Source organism: Schistocerca americana, chromosome 7 (genome assembly GCF_021461395.2).
Source record: "Schistocerca americana isolate TAMUIC-IGC-003095 chromosome 7, iqSchAmer2.1, whole genome shotgun sequence".
Taxonomy (NCBI): Eukaryota; Metazoa; Arthropoda; class Insecta; order Orthoptera; family Acrididae; genus Schistocerca; species Schistocerca americana.
The window spans coordinates 98,061,719-98,075,936 of NC_060125.1; the positions used below are offsets into that span (position 1 = coordinate 98,061,719).

The window sequence follows — 14,218 nt, forward strand, 5'->3', positions numbered from 1 at the left end:
TGTGTGGATATCGAAAAGTAGCAGCTAGGAGCTTTCCTCTTCCATAAAATTTGTTACAATCAGATTCTCACTTGCATTAATTAATTGAAAAGCCAATAACATGTCAAAGCTATCCTAAACATAGCCATACATGAGCAATATAAGTAATAGTACACTTGCTAACTGCTGTGATGAAATAAATCTGTACAAAGTATTCCTTGTGCCTCAAGCAGGCATTATAATTGGTAGGAATGTTTGAAATCATACTATTTACTTAAAATCACTAAAATCCAGTTATGATCATTGTCTATGACAAATATTTGAAATCCGATGTTATTTGAAACTAAAAAAAAGTATAAATTTAAAATATGAGTCTTACTATGTAATTGAAAAGCATTGTTCTGTCTGTGTGAAGTGTAATTACTGTAATTAACAGGATTAACAGTTGCAAATATAGTAAACAACCTACTTTAAGAAAGTTCCAGATTGTATTTTGAAAGACTGTCATTACTAAAATGAAGTACATTTTTATTGAAGCTAATAAAGATGCTAGGAAGAATTTTTTTTTTTTTTTTTCACACGCAATCCACCAAATTCAAAATGTATTGTTATATTTACAAGGTGTACAACTTTGCTTCTGCCATTGGCCGATAGGTGGCAACAACGGTAGGTAGTGGTCAAATGAAACAGCTTGGACCTCTGTCAACATAACCACATTCGAACATCAGTTGATTTGTCTATGCATCATAAAGTTGTTCTTGATTGAAAATGTCAGTTTATGAGCCTAATTCTTGTCATTAGCAGGAGGTGTTACTGTTTTGTTTCAATAGGAAGAAAACAGTGGCTGAGTCTCATCGAATGCTCTCAAGTACGTACAGTAAGGACGCTATTAGTGAAAGAACATGTCATGAGTGGTTTCAATGCTTCAGGGATGGTGATTTTAACGTCGTAGACCAGCATAAGGGTGGAAGAGAGAATGTTTTTGAAGATGCACAACTGGAGACATTGCTGAGTGAAGACTCATGTCAAACTCAAGAAGAATTGGCACAATTAGTAGGAGTGACACAGCAATCCATTTCAAAATGTCTCAAGGCTATGGGCATGATTCAGAAAGAAGGAACTTACATCCTGTGTGAGCTGAAACCAAGAGACGTTGAACAGCATTTGTATGTTTGTAAATAGTTGTTTCAGAGCCAGAAACGGGATTTCTGCATCGCATTGTGACCGGGGACAAAAAATGGGTCCATTACAATAACCGTAAACGCAAAAAATCATGGGGATATCCTGGCCATGCTTCATCGTCAACGGCCAAACCGAATATTCATGGCTCCAAGATCACGCCCTGCATTTGGTGGGACCAGCGCAGCGTCATGTACTATGAGGTGTTGAAGCCAAGTGAAACAATCACAAGTGCTCGTTATCAAATGCAATTAATGCGTTTGAGCAGAGCATTAAAAGATAAACGGCTGCAATACAGCAAGAGGCACGATAAATTGATTTTACAGTATGACAATGCTCCACCCCACATTGAAAAAGAGGTCAAAACATAACTGGAAATGTTAAAATGGGAGTCCTACCCTACCCGCCATATTCTCCAGACATTGCTCCCTCTGACTTTCACCTGTTTAGATCAATGGCGCATGACCTGGCTGAACAACATTTCCTATCTCATGAAGAAGTCACAAATTGGATCGATTCATGGAGCACTTCAAAAGATGAACAATTTTTTCGACACGAGATTCATACACTGCCTGAAAGAGGGGAAAAATTAGTGGCTAGCAATTGAAAATACTTTGAATGATACATGTGTAACCAATTTGTTTCATTAAAGCCTCAAATGTTGGGGAAAAAGTAGCAGAAACAAAGTTGTACACCTTGTACATATCTGACTATTTACATTGTGAATGAGACTGTTGTGTAACTGGATTCATATACTGTGTAATGTCATTTTTACGATTTATACTATTTTATTTTCTATTCTAATATGTGTCTAACTTCATTGGATATCATTAATTTTCTGTTTTAACATTCATTCACTGACATTGTAGCAAAATGCATATAAGGTCCACATGGGGCCAATGTTGTATGCCAGTTTTGCTCAATCTTTCAAAGTGGTTTCTGTGCTGATCTGATCTGTAGATATGTAATCAATTTTTAGAGGTACACACTGTTCCAATTTAGTTCAGTTGTACCATAGCTTGTTTCATTGCTTGAATGACTTCAAGACAGAAATAAATTACATTGAAACTCAATACCATGTATGGCATGAATTAATGTGAGCATTTTGCCCATATCTATCATTTCTCATTATTGAATTTGAACTGTTTTTTTCTTTTTTTTACACCAACAGTGGCAAATCAACTCCACCATGGAGATAATTCAAGTTTATGTCCAATTAGTTTATCCACTGATTCATTTTCTACACAAACTGATAATTAACTAATAACTTCAAGAATCTTTATCATAGCAGTATCAAATTCTGTAACTTTATTAATTACGGTGTAATAACTGACTTTCAAGTATTTTATCACAGTCTAGGGAAACTTTTAAATATTCATTCAAGGACATTATAAATGAGTTTTGTTTTGTTGATAAACAAATATTCTTTCAATGTGTCTTCCATCAGTCCTCAGTATGAGGATAGGCACCTGTGCAATGTCCTCAATATGTTGCAAGTGGCAGTTGTGGTCAGAACCAGTGTTCTGTGTAGTTCTGAGTGCATATATTGAAGCTAAATGAATTCAAACATACCGTATTTACTCGAATCTAAGCTGCACTCGAATCCAAACCACCCCTGAAAAATGAGACTCGAAATCATGGAAAAAAATTTTCTCGAATCTAAGCCACACCTGAAATTTGAGACTCGAAATTCATGGGGAGAGAAAAGTCTTAGGCCGCACCTCCAAATTGAAACAAAGTTGGTCCATTGTAATGTGAGACACAATTTAGGTCGAATGAATGACGATACAGCTACAGTAGTTTGGTTCGAGTCGTAAGCTTAGCAGTTAAGCTTTACCAGGTAGCCATTGCTATGCGTCAGGCGCTCCGTCCGTATTTATACGGGTACCCTTCCTTTTTCAAGTGCTTCGTCTGGTTTGAATTGATTGCTTATTTTTCTTTGATCTGATGTGTGCCGTTCTCTTTGTTATAGGTGTTTACGTCACTCTTAGCTGAAAATGCATTACTGTACTGTGTCGTGCATTGTTTGTTGCATTCTGACCATGAGTGTTTACGGCCTGACGGCGCTCGCGGCACGGCTTGCTTTTGTGCGCACTACCGCCGCTTACAATTTTAAAAAAGAGAGAGGAATTGTCTCATTAGCGAAACAATGGCAAGAGACTGCTATTTGTTGTTACTTACACTGCTGCTTTCTTTGATAATGATCAAGAAGAACCAAATAATAGACTGCGTATGATAGCTGTGCTGAACGAGAGCGTAGCAAAAATTTTTCTCCGTTTGAAAATCTTTGCAGACACCTCTTTACTACATTACATTCTGCACAGAAATTAGAGTCATCTTAGATTTAAAAATCTAGTCAATTGCCGAGCTTCATTTCTGACTATCACTATTAGGCATAAGATTAATACGAATAGAAACATGATATGATATGTATATTCTTCTGCGCTTGCTGCTGTCTCACTCTAGTTTCGTAATTTATTAGGCAGACGGGATTTAAATGAGATAGCAGCAAACACGAAAGAATACATGGCAAAATGTTTATATTCGTATTATTCTTATGATGAAGTGAATACTGCATGTGATTCACAAATCATAAAAGTTTCTATCAGTAACCATCTCTTCTCACAGGTAGGAAAAAATTCAGAATGTATAGTTGGCAATATTTACAACATCCCAACAGTCTTGCCAGTCGGATTTCCGTAGTACATTGAAATGCTGCTACATTCGAAGATGAACAATACAGAAACTCAAGGCAGAGAAAAAAGCTCGTCTTACACCTTTCTTTCTTTCTTTTTTTTGTGTAGAGCTACATATATTCGACGGCAGAACTACATATATTCGACAGCAGAAGTTAGTTGTGGCGGCACCTACCAACATTTTTCATAACTTCCGTTTACTTTGCACTCGATTCTAAGCCCCAGGCGGTTTTTTGGATTACAAAAAGCAGAAAAAAAGTGTGGCTTAGATTCGAGTAAATACGGTAGTTAAACAGTGAGTGCTTCCATAATCAAGGTAGCAAAAGTGTTTGGCATTTCAATAGGCACCATACCAAAGATTTATACAGCACAAAGGATAAGTCATAACATGGATAAAAATGTGTATTGTGTGATCATGATGAACCATCACTGAAGAAGATGTGACAAAAAGTAAGAAGCCGACAGCTACAAAAGTCACTGCAGAACTGAATGTTGCACTCACATGCTCTTTCATAAATAAAACAACATGATGGGAGCTCCATAAGCAGAGAATAGCAGGGAAAGCTGGAATTCCAAAACAGTCATTAGAGATACAGATGTGCAAAACAGGAAAACACAGTGCCACAACTACAAAACCTGGACTATGGAGCAATGTAAGAAAGTCATGTGGTTGGATGAGTCTTGTTTCACACTCTTCACAGCTTCTGGCTGAGTTAACATCCCAAGAGCAAAACATGGCGGGGGTTTGGAAATGATTCAGGCAGCCATATCATGAGTTCCACAGCTCCACAGCTACTCTGCCACGTCACTTTATTGCGACACATTATGTGACCAATTTGGCTGAGCAGGTACATGAAATGATACAATGTTTGATTGCCAACAGTGATGTGTTACAAAATGACATGGCCCCTGCTCACATTGCTTGCATCAGCCAGGATTGATTTTAAGAGCACAAGGATGAAGTGTCACATCTCCTCAGGCCATCACGGTCAGTAGAACTCAGTACTATTGAGCTTTTGTCGTCTATTTTGGAGAAAAGGATGTGTGAATGCTATTCACCTACATTACCATTACCTGAACTTGCCTCTATTTTGGAGGAAGAATTGTGTAAGATTCCCTTGAAACCCATATAGGACCCATATTTATCCATTCCCAGATGGCTACAAGCTGTTATGAATGCCAACAGTTTCCCTACACTGTATGTGTAATGTGCTCTGTTTTTGTGTTCCCTTATTTTTGTCCAGCCTCTGTATCTGTAAAAGTACCAGAACACAGCTGTTGTTAATACCAAAAGTAAGACTTTATAGAGCATGAACAAGTCTAAAATAGAGAAAAGCACACTCAGCTGTATCAATTTGTCTAATTTTTGGCTATCTGATATAATGATTTACCAAGTTTATCCAAGCATACAAAATAATTTTACACACACACACACACACACACACACACACACACACACACACACACACACACACTGTGGTGTCACCGCCAGACTCCACACTTGCTAGGTGCTAGCCTTTAAATTGGCCGCGGTCCGTTAGTATACGTCGGACCCGCGTGTCGCCACTGTCAGTGATTGCAGACCGAGCGCTGCCACACGGCAGGTCTAGAGAGACTTCCTAGCACTCGCCCCAGTTGTACAGCCGACTATGCTAGCGATGCTACACGGACAAATACGCTCTCATTTGCCGAGATGATAGTTAGCATAGCCTTCAGCAACGTCATTTGCTACGACCTAGCAAGGCGCCATTACCAGTTTATATTGAGATTGTGATTATGTACCGTCAAGAGCGATGTACACCAATTATGGATTAAAGTTAAGTATTCCAGCAGCAATGTACCTTATTGGCTATATTAATTACATTGTACTGTTCCAGACCTCACGCCAGTCTGCGTGAGCTAAACGCGTGCCTTTCGGCTACCTCCGAGTGGCTCGGCTGTCTTGCCAAGTCACTACAGTTTGGCGACGAGTATAAAAACGGTCTTCTTCTTTATATTGCACTAATTTACTTGTCATAGCTTCGCCACAATCTCCAGATGTACTGTCCGAATTTTATCGCTTGCAGAATCAGCAGACGCAGGCCTTGCTGGATGCCCTTGGACAGCTCGTCCAGGGTCAACGTGCAATGCAAAACGATTCGGCGGCCATCGCTTCACCGCTACCGCAGCCACAACATGCTGTTGCACCACCTTTTCGTCCTTTTGATGCGGCACTGGAAAGCTGGACGGAGTGGTCACGCCAATTTGGATTCCATCTCGCCGCCTACAGAATTCAAGGTAACGAGCGGCAGCCTTTTTTGTTGGCATGTGTCGTAGTGTCCACGTACCGTGTGATAGTGAAATTATTTCCCCAACGCGACATAGCAACTCTGTCCTACGATGAAATTTTGTCTGCATTAGATGCATATTTCAAAGAATCAGTCAATGTCGTTGCAAAACGGTATATGTTCTTTCGTACAAAACGTACGGCCGGTCAGACTAATAGGGAGTGGGTTGCAACCTTGCAAGGCCTTACTAGGGATTGTGCTTTAGAGTGTGAATGTGGACTCCCTTATTCAGATACTATGGTACGTGATGCAATTGCACAGAACGTTTCTGATGTTCGTATAAGGGAACAGATTTTGAAACTAGTCAATCCCTCCCTTCAACAAGTGATGGACATATTGGATAGGCAAGACACACTTGACTTTGCTCAGGAATCTTTTGAAACTTCGCCAGCCATGTGTCACGTTACCCGGCCTGCCGGGCGTGCTGCACGGAACAGTAAACGGCCCTCACGCCCGTCTGCGCAGCTGCCGCCAAGCTCTCCGCTACGTGTGCCGCGCAAGCAAGCAAATGCAGCGCTAAACTCATGCCCGCAGTGTGCTACTAGACAGTCGCGTGAGAATTGCCCGTCACGCCAAGCTATTTGCTTTTTCTGTAATAAAAAGGACATCTTCAGAGTGTTTGCCAGAAAAAGCTCAGATCGGACACTCACAACCATTCCAGGCCCTTTGCTTCGCGCCGGAATCTGAATCGAACCTAGAATACTCAGGATCATGAACCTTCGCCCATGGACATTCATGTAGTTAATTCCACTCCGCCCAGTGCCGCTCTTTCTAACAGTGACTGTGTTTGTCCCACAAATAGTGTGCGTCGACGTAAATCCCGTCAAGTCGCAAGTGATTCTGTACCAGTGTCTGTTCACGTTGCACAAAACAGTCGCTCTTGTCGTCAGCAGGACAATAAACTTTTTGTAGACTTGGACATTCATGGCAACGTGATACCATTCCAGCTCGATACCGGAGCTGCAGTTTCATTGATCAATAAAGACACGTACAAACAACTGGGCACACCTCTGTTGCGTGCCGCAAATGTTAAGTTAAATAGTTATTCAGGACAAGCTATCCCTGTGTTAGGACAGTGCAGCCCTCTTGCAACATACAAGGGACAAACAAAACTTGTGTCATTTTACGTACTTCGTTCTTCTTCTGCAGTGAACTTGTTTGGTTTAGATTTATTTCAGTTGTTTAACTTGTCTATAGTCAATCAGGTCCTCTCAGTGAACCAGACTGTGCCTTCAGCCAGTGTTTCTCGTCTATGTGACGAGTTTGCCGACATTTTTGCACCGGGCCTCGGTTGCGCTAACAACTATAAAGCATGTTTGGAACTGAAAGTAAATGCGCAACCGAAATTTTTCAGAGTGCGCAATGTTCCCCACGCATTGCGTGATGAGGTCGCAAGAACTTTAAACAATTTGGAATCACAAGGTGTAATTGAACGTGTGCAGGCTTCTCTCTGGGATTCACCCTTAGTAATTTTGCCAAAACCTTCCAGAAAATTGAGACTTTGTGTGGACTTCAAAGCAACAGTGAATCCACAACTAGTGATTGCAACTTTTCCTTTACCCCGCCCAGAAGATCTTTTTAACAAACTGTGCCCGGGTAAAAATTTTTCGAAGTTGGACCTAGCAGATGCATACTTGCAAATACCGGTGGACAAAGAATCCCAGCGCATTTTGGTGGTTAACATGCATCTTGGTTTGTATCGATTCAAAAGACTGCCATTCGGGTGTGCATCCCCCCCTACATTGTTTCAGCGATATCTGCAAACTGTTTGTGCCTCGGTCCCTACTGCAGCAAACTATCTGGACGATATTGTGATCCCCGGAAAGACGGAAGAACATTTAGCCAATCTCAGAACATTATTTCAGGTCTTGCGACAAAATGGTCTTTGCTTGCGGAAGGACAAATGTGTGTTTTTTGCTTGTGACTTACCCTATCTGGGACATGTAATCAATGCCCAAGGCATACATCCCAGTCCCAAGCACCTCCGTGCCATACAGGACTTGCCTTCGCCGCAGAATTTGAAGCAGCTACAGAGTGTGCTGGGAAAAATCAATTACTACCATAAATATGTGTGCCACGCCTCTTCTATTTCAGCTCCGCTTCATCGCTTACGCCGTAAAGGTGTTCCATTCGTCTGGACGACGGAATGCGAACGCGCCTTTCGCCAGTTGAAATCGGCGTTGCTTTCTACTACTTGCCTTATGCCATTCGATCCCCAGAAACCCCTTTTGTTGATGGTAGATGCATCGGATTTCGGGATCGGTGCTGTGCTTGCGCACAAAGATGGTTCACACGATCGCCCTATTGCCTTTGCGTCCAAATTGCTCTCGTCTGCGCAAAGACATTATTCACAGATCGAGAAAGAAGCCTTGGCTCTCGTATTTGATGTTACAAAGTTTCATGATTTCTTGTATGGTCGTCACTTTACCATCGTCACAGACCACAAACCTTTGACATCGCTTTTTCATCTGAACAAGCCTGTACCTCCACATACACTGCAGAAATTTATTCACTGGTCTATTTTCCTCTTGCAGTACCGCTACGATATCTTGTATCGGTCCACTGCTAAGCACGGAAACGCCGATGCGTTGTCCTGTTTGCCTGTTGCTGACGATAGAGCAGTCGATTCTTCCGAACTTGCTTGCATGTTCATTGATGCGAAAACCGATGACGTGGTCGAATCGTTTCCGATTGATTTTCGTCGTGTGGCTACAGCCACAGCTGCTGACCCTGTCCTTGCTACCGTTTTGCATTTTGTTGCTATGCAATGGCCCTTGTCAAAGTCACGGATCAGGGATCCATTGGTTTGCCGTTATTTTGCTCACAAGGAGAGACTTTTTGTTCGATGTGGTGTTTTGCTGTTGCGTTCTGATAATGATCAGTCTAGGGTCATGGTCCCACGTTCGTTACAGTCCTCTGTCTTACGGCTTCTCCACCAAGGGCATTGAGGTATAGTGAGAATGAAACAACTTGCTCGTCAGCACTGTACTTGGTTCGGAATCGATGCTGCGATTACGAATATGTGCTTTTCTTGCATGGCGTGTGCCGAACAACAATCTGCACCGCCGCGGAAATTCTTTGCATGGCCAAAAGCCACTTGCCCTTGGCAACGCTTACACATAGATTTTGCTGGTCCATTCTGGAATGCTCGATGGTTGGTTGTGGTAGATTCATTCAGTAATTTTCCTTTTGTTGTCCGGATGTCTTCCACGAAGTCATCTGCCACCATCCAAGCGTTATCCGCTATCTTTTGTATTGCAGGTCTTCCACTGACTATTGTTTCCGACAATGGCCCACAATTCATGTCCGCAGAATTTCAGTCTTTCTGCAAGGCCAATGGTATTCAACATCTGACGTCCGCGCCGTTTTTGCCTCAGTCAAACGGTGCCGCGGAACGATTGGTCCGCACTTTCAAGTCACAGATGTTGAAGCTGAAAAAGTCGCATTCTCGGGAGGACGCGTTATTGCTCTTCTTGTCCTCGTATCGCTCTCAGCCCCGAGATGGTCGCTCGCCAGCTGAGTTGCTCCACGGTCGTCCTCATCGAACCTTGATGTCTTTGCTGCATCCGCCGCATCAGGTTCCTGTGCAGCGGCAGACACCGGCTTTTGCCCCAGGCGACGTTGTATACTATTGCAACTATCGAGGTTCACGGCGATGGCTCACAGGGCGCATTCTTCGCTGCCTCGGCTGCGCTATGTATTTGGTTTTGGGGGCCTCTGGTGAGGTGTGTCGGCATCTCAATCAGCTCTACCTCTGTCGTCACATGGGTTCTGCCGTTCCCCGTCTGCTTTCAGCGATGGTGCCGTCCGGTCAGCACCCTGGGGACCCATCTACTGGCTCGCCTCAGCCCCAGGTGTTACCGACGCTGCCTTCCATTTTGCCCCATGGCGACGCGCAGCCGCCGCCGTCCGTTCTCCCGCCGGCGACGCCCGCAGTGGACGCTTCGCTGCAGCCGCCAAGCGCCTCCCTGAGTCACGCGCCGCCGATCGCTTCCCGTGACCAGCTGTCCTCCGACATAGACCTCTTGCCCGCTCTGGACCAGATGTCGTCTTCGCCCGTCGGGTGCCCAGCCCCGATGGAGATCGACTCTTCGGCCCCTCCTGTCTCTCTACGGGTGCATACACCGCATGTTGGCGTGCACCCTGGACTAGGTTTTCAGGCGTTTCCTAGCTCCCCTTGGACCGAATGGCCGGGTGCTGGTGGCACAGCCTCACCTGTTGTTAGGCTCCCCACCTCGTCGCATACGTCAACATGGGGTCCTCCCCACGGCGGGCGGAAGCCTTATAACACAACCGTCCGCCGATTTGCGGGGGAGGAATGTGGTGTCACCGCCAGACACCACACTTGCTAGGTGGTCGCCTTTAAATCGACCGCGGTCTGTTAGTATACGTCGGACCCGCGTGTCGCCACTGTCAGTGATTGCAGACCGAGCGCTGCCACACGGCAGGTCTAGAGAGACCTCCTAGCACTCGCCCCAGTTGTACAGCCGACTTTGCTAGCGATGCTACACGGACAAATACGCTCTCATTTGCCGAGATGATAGTTAGCATAGCCTTCAGCTACGTCATTTGCTACGACCTAGCAAGGCGCCATTACCAGTTTATATTGAGATTGTAATTATGTACCGTCAAGAGCGATGTACACCAATTATGGATTAAAGTTAAGTATTCCAGCAGCAATGTACCTTATTGGCTATATTAATTACATTGTACTGTTCCAGGCCTCACGCCAGTCTGCATGAGCTAAACGCGTGCCTTTTGGCTACTCCGAGTGGCTTGGCTGTCTTGCCAAGTCACTACACACACACACACACACACACACACACACACACACACACACACACACACACACACCACACTTGGAAATGTACGCCAGAATCTCTATGTTGTTATATTCTATAATATTTTGTAATAGCAGATCTGTTCAGTTGTTGTAAACATGTGTGATGCTTGCACTCTTTGTACCGGTGCTCCACAGTCCTACTGGTCTGACCACTGTACAACATGCCACAACTACGGGGATATAGTAGACACCACCTTACACAAACCAAGATCATCTTTGGCAGATCCTAAAAGGGCTCTTCTCTGACATTGTGGTCCAAACACACTTCATACAGTGTTTCTGCAGAATACAACCAATACGGGTGTTTTTCAAAGATGTCAGCCAGCTGCATTCCCATAAGTTGTCTGAACAATTGATACTGAGACTGAATATCTCGAAAAAAATCAAATTAATAAACAAATAAATAAATAAAAGCTATGGGGCATGGAAACATTCAGTTAAGGAATATAGAATTTAGTTGATTTTTTTATGATGTGCTAATGTAAAATGTGTCTGGGGGCAGTCTGTATTTGATAACTGACATGTTAACTTATGTGAAACATGTACTATTGGATATAATATACAGTTTCTGACAGAATTCATAAGAGCCCTTCATCTTGTTGCTACAATTAACGGCAAATCAAAGTATGTCTTATGCAGCATAACAGGCAAGGAGAGGAAGTGCTAGCATCACTTTGTCTACAGGTGTGAAGTAGAAAAAGCCAAGTATCCCAAATTGTCACAAATTAGCAAAATAATAAACACTCTCAGCTCCAAATAATCTGTGGCTACATTAGGTCCACAGTTGTACACAAGTAGCATTACAGAATAGAAAGTACAGAAATGCAGCAATGTGGCTACATACATAATGAAATTCAGGCAACAAACCCTAACTGTGTCTAGATTTCTTTACTGACTGTCATCTGTCTACCAGTGTCTCTCACTGAAGAGGTATAAATCTTGCCTCCACTAAGATTCGAACTGAAAACTAACACAGTCTTCTCCTTGAAGAGAAAATGCATTATAAGTAAGGTAGCATACAACTGTAGCAGAAATCACTCCCTTGTTATCCCAGTTATGGCTAAGATGCAGAATTTGCAACATATATGGTGAACTAAGCTACAGTTTCTGTTGCTTTGAGCTTCCTGGTTCAAAAACATAAATCTGCTACCTCTATATCATCCCTTAATTTAGAATCATTCAGAATATTTCACTTAAGTGACACAAAAATATTGAGTTAATTTATCAGGATAATTCTGTACCACTCCAGGAAATAAATTGATGGTCACGTAGTTGCCAAACATATTCTATAATGTTACCAAATCTTCATTAGACTAGTGACAGACAGAATACATTTGCTCAGATGACGTGTTGCTTGGGCTGGCTAGCACTTGGGAAGTTCACACTTCAAAAATGCGGCAGCGCTGGCTGATACCACATTGACTAGGAGCAGAAATACCCAGTAAAGACCAATGAGCTTTATTCACATTTCTGTAACCATGATTTGCGTCTAAAATTTAGCAACAAATAATATTCAGATGCACAGACTGGGACTTGAACATCATAAATAAAGAATGGGAAATTATTTAGGCAGCTCTCTTCTTCAGTAGTTGTTGTAACTACTTTTGTTTTTCTGCCATAACCAACTCCAAATTAAAAAACTCATTCACTGGAAGGAATTCACTCCTTTAACATTACCCAGACCCTATTAAAATTACTAGTAAATAATATTTCTTCAATGTTATACACCTGAAAACAGTTTTCCTTATGAATGCTCCCACTGGCACACAATGACAAAAATGAAAAGACAATATAATACAGACAAAAATATGTGAAAAACCAGAAATAAATTTCATAAGCTGTGAATAGTGTATAACTTCAAATCAGAAAAGCAAATTGTGCAAGGAAATATAAATTTCAATGTTGAAAAAGTAGGGCTCAAAACCTGGTAAGAAGATTAAATAAGAGAATGGTTGCAGTGCATGCTCGATATCAACTTATGTTTACAAGAAGAGAGAAGCCCTGTGAACAAAATGTGCTGACAGTGATGCCTTAAATATGCCATTCAGGCTGCCAGATTTGTTACTGGTAGGTTTGTACAACATGGAAGTATCATGGAGATGCTTTGGGGACTTAAATGGGAATCACTGGATGGAAGATAATGTTCTTTTCAAGGAACACTATTGAGAAAATTTAAAGAACAAGCATCTGAGACTGACTGTAGAATGATTCTACTGCTGCCAACAGACATTTCACATAAGGACTATAAAGATAAAATTAGAAAGACTAGGTGGAACAGGAGAAGAAATGACTAGCAGGGGTACATCATATAGTGGCTCGCGAAGTGTGTATGTAGATGTAGACATAGATGTAGATTCTAAATCATTCTATAAAAACCACATGGATTAAAGGTATAATCCATTCATAACAATGACAATATAACTACTGGTGATGCTTTGTCAATAAAAGTGAAACGTGCCTGAATGAACAAGCTTTTCAATTTTCACACTGTGCACAACAGAGAGGAAACAAGAAGAGATTGTCCTAGGTATGTGTGGGATGAAATTTCTACGCAGCACCTGGCAGTTGGCATATTTTGATTGTAGTTTATTTCCTGATTGATTCAGACTTACAATGCCTTTAAGCTATCACAACATCCATCCGAGAATTATCAAAGAGTAATTGTTAAAACACATAAACATTATGGAACTTCTCAGTGGACAATGCTAACTGTAATTTCGTTTCACCTTGGAGACCACTGGAATGGTTTAGTAATGCTTGATAGATCCTGCACACATCAACTAGTCTCCTGATACAACTGCTTAAATAAAAATTTGAGGATCACATAAACAGAGAAAGACCAGGACAAATAGGCATGCAGACTAGACATCTCACCACGGAATAACTTGAAAAAGTTGAACACTGGTAAGACTATGAATTCAGATGAAATGAGATTGATGAAATAAATATTTCCAAATCAGATTCGAAATCCTGTTTTCAAATCACCTCTACACTAACAAACGCCAACTATATATCACAGAAGATCCCTTTGAGTAGTTTTAGAAATTTGGTAACTGAAGATCCCAGTGGAGAGTATCTACCACGTGATCCTATTGTCATCACAGTCCTAGTGTGATGCAGCATGCAATCGAACTATGTGACATCACTGCACCATTATCAGAAAAATTTGTATTCTTCACCTTGGTATTAATGAA

The 14,218-nt window shown here is 42.1% G+C and overlaps 1 protein-coding gene across 3 annotated transcripts in view; it reads right to left on the reverse strand.

Moving 5' to 3' along the window:
* Nucleotides 1-14,218, reverse strand: part of LOC124621951 (multidrug resistance protein homolog 49-like) — an 891,132-nt gene that overhangs the window by 85,006 nt on the left and 791,908 nt on the right. The window lies entirely within an intron of this gene.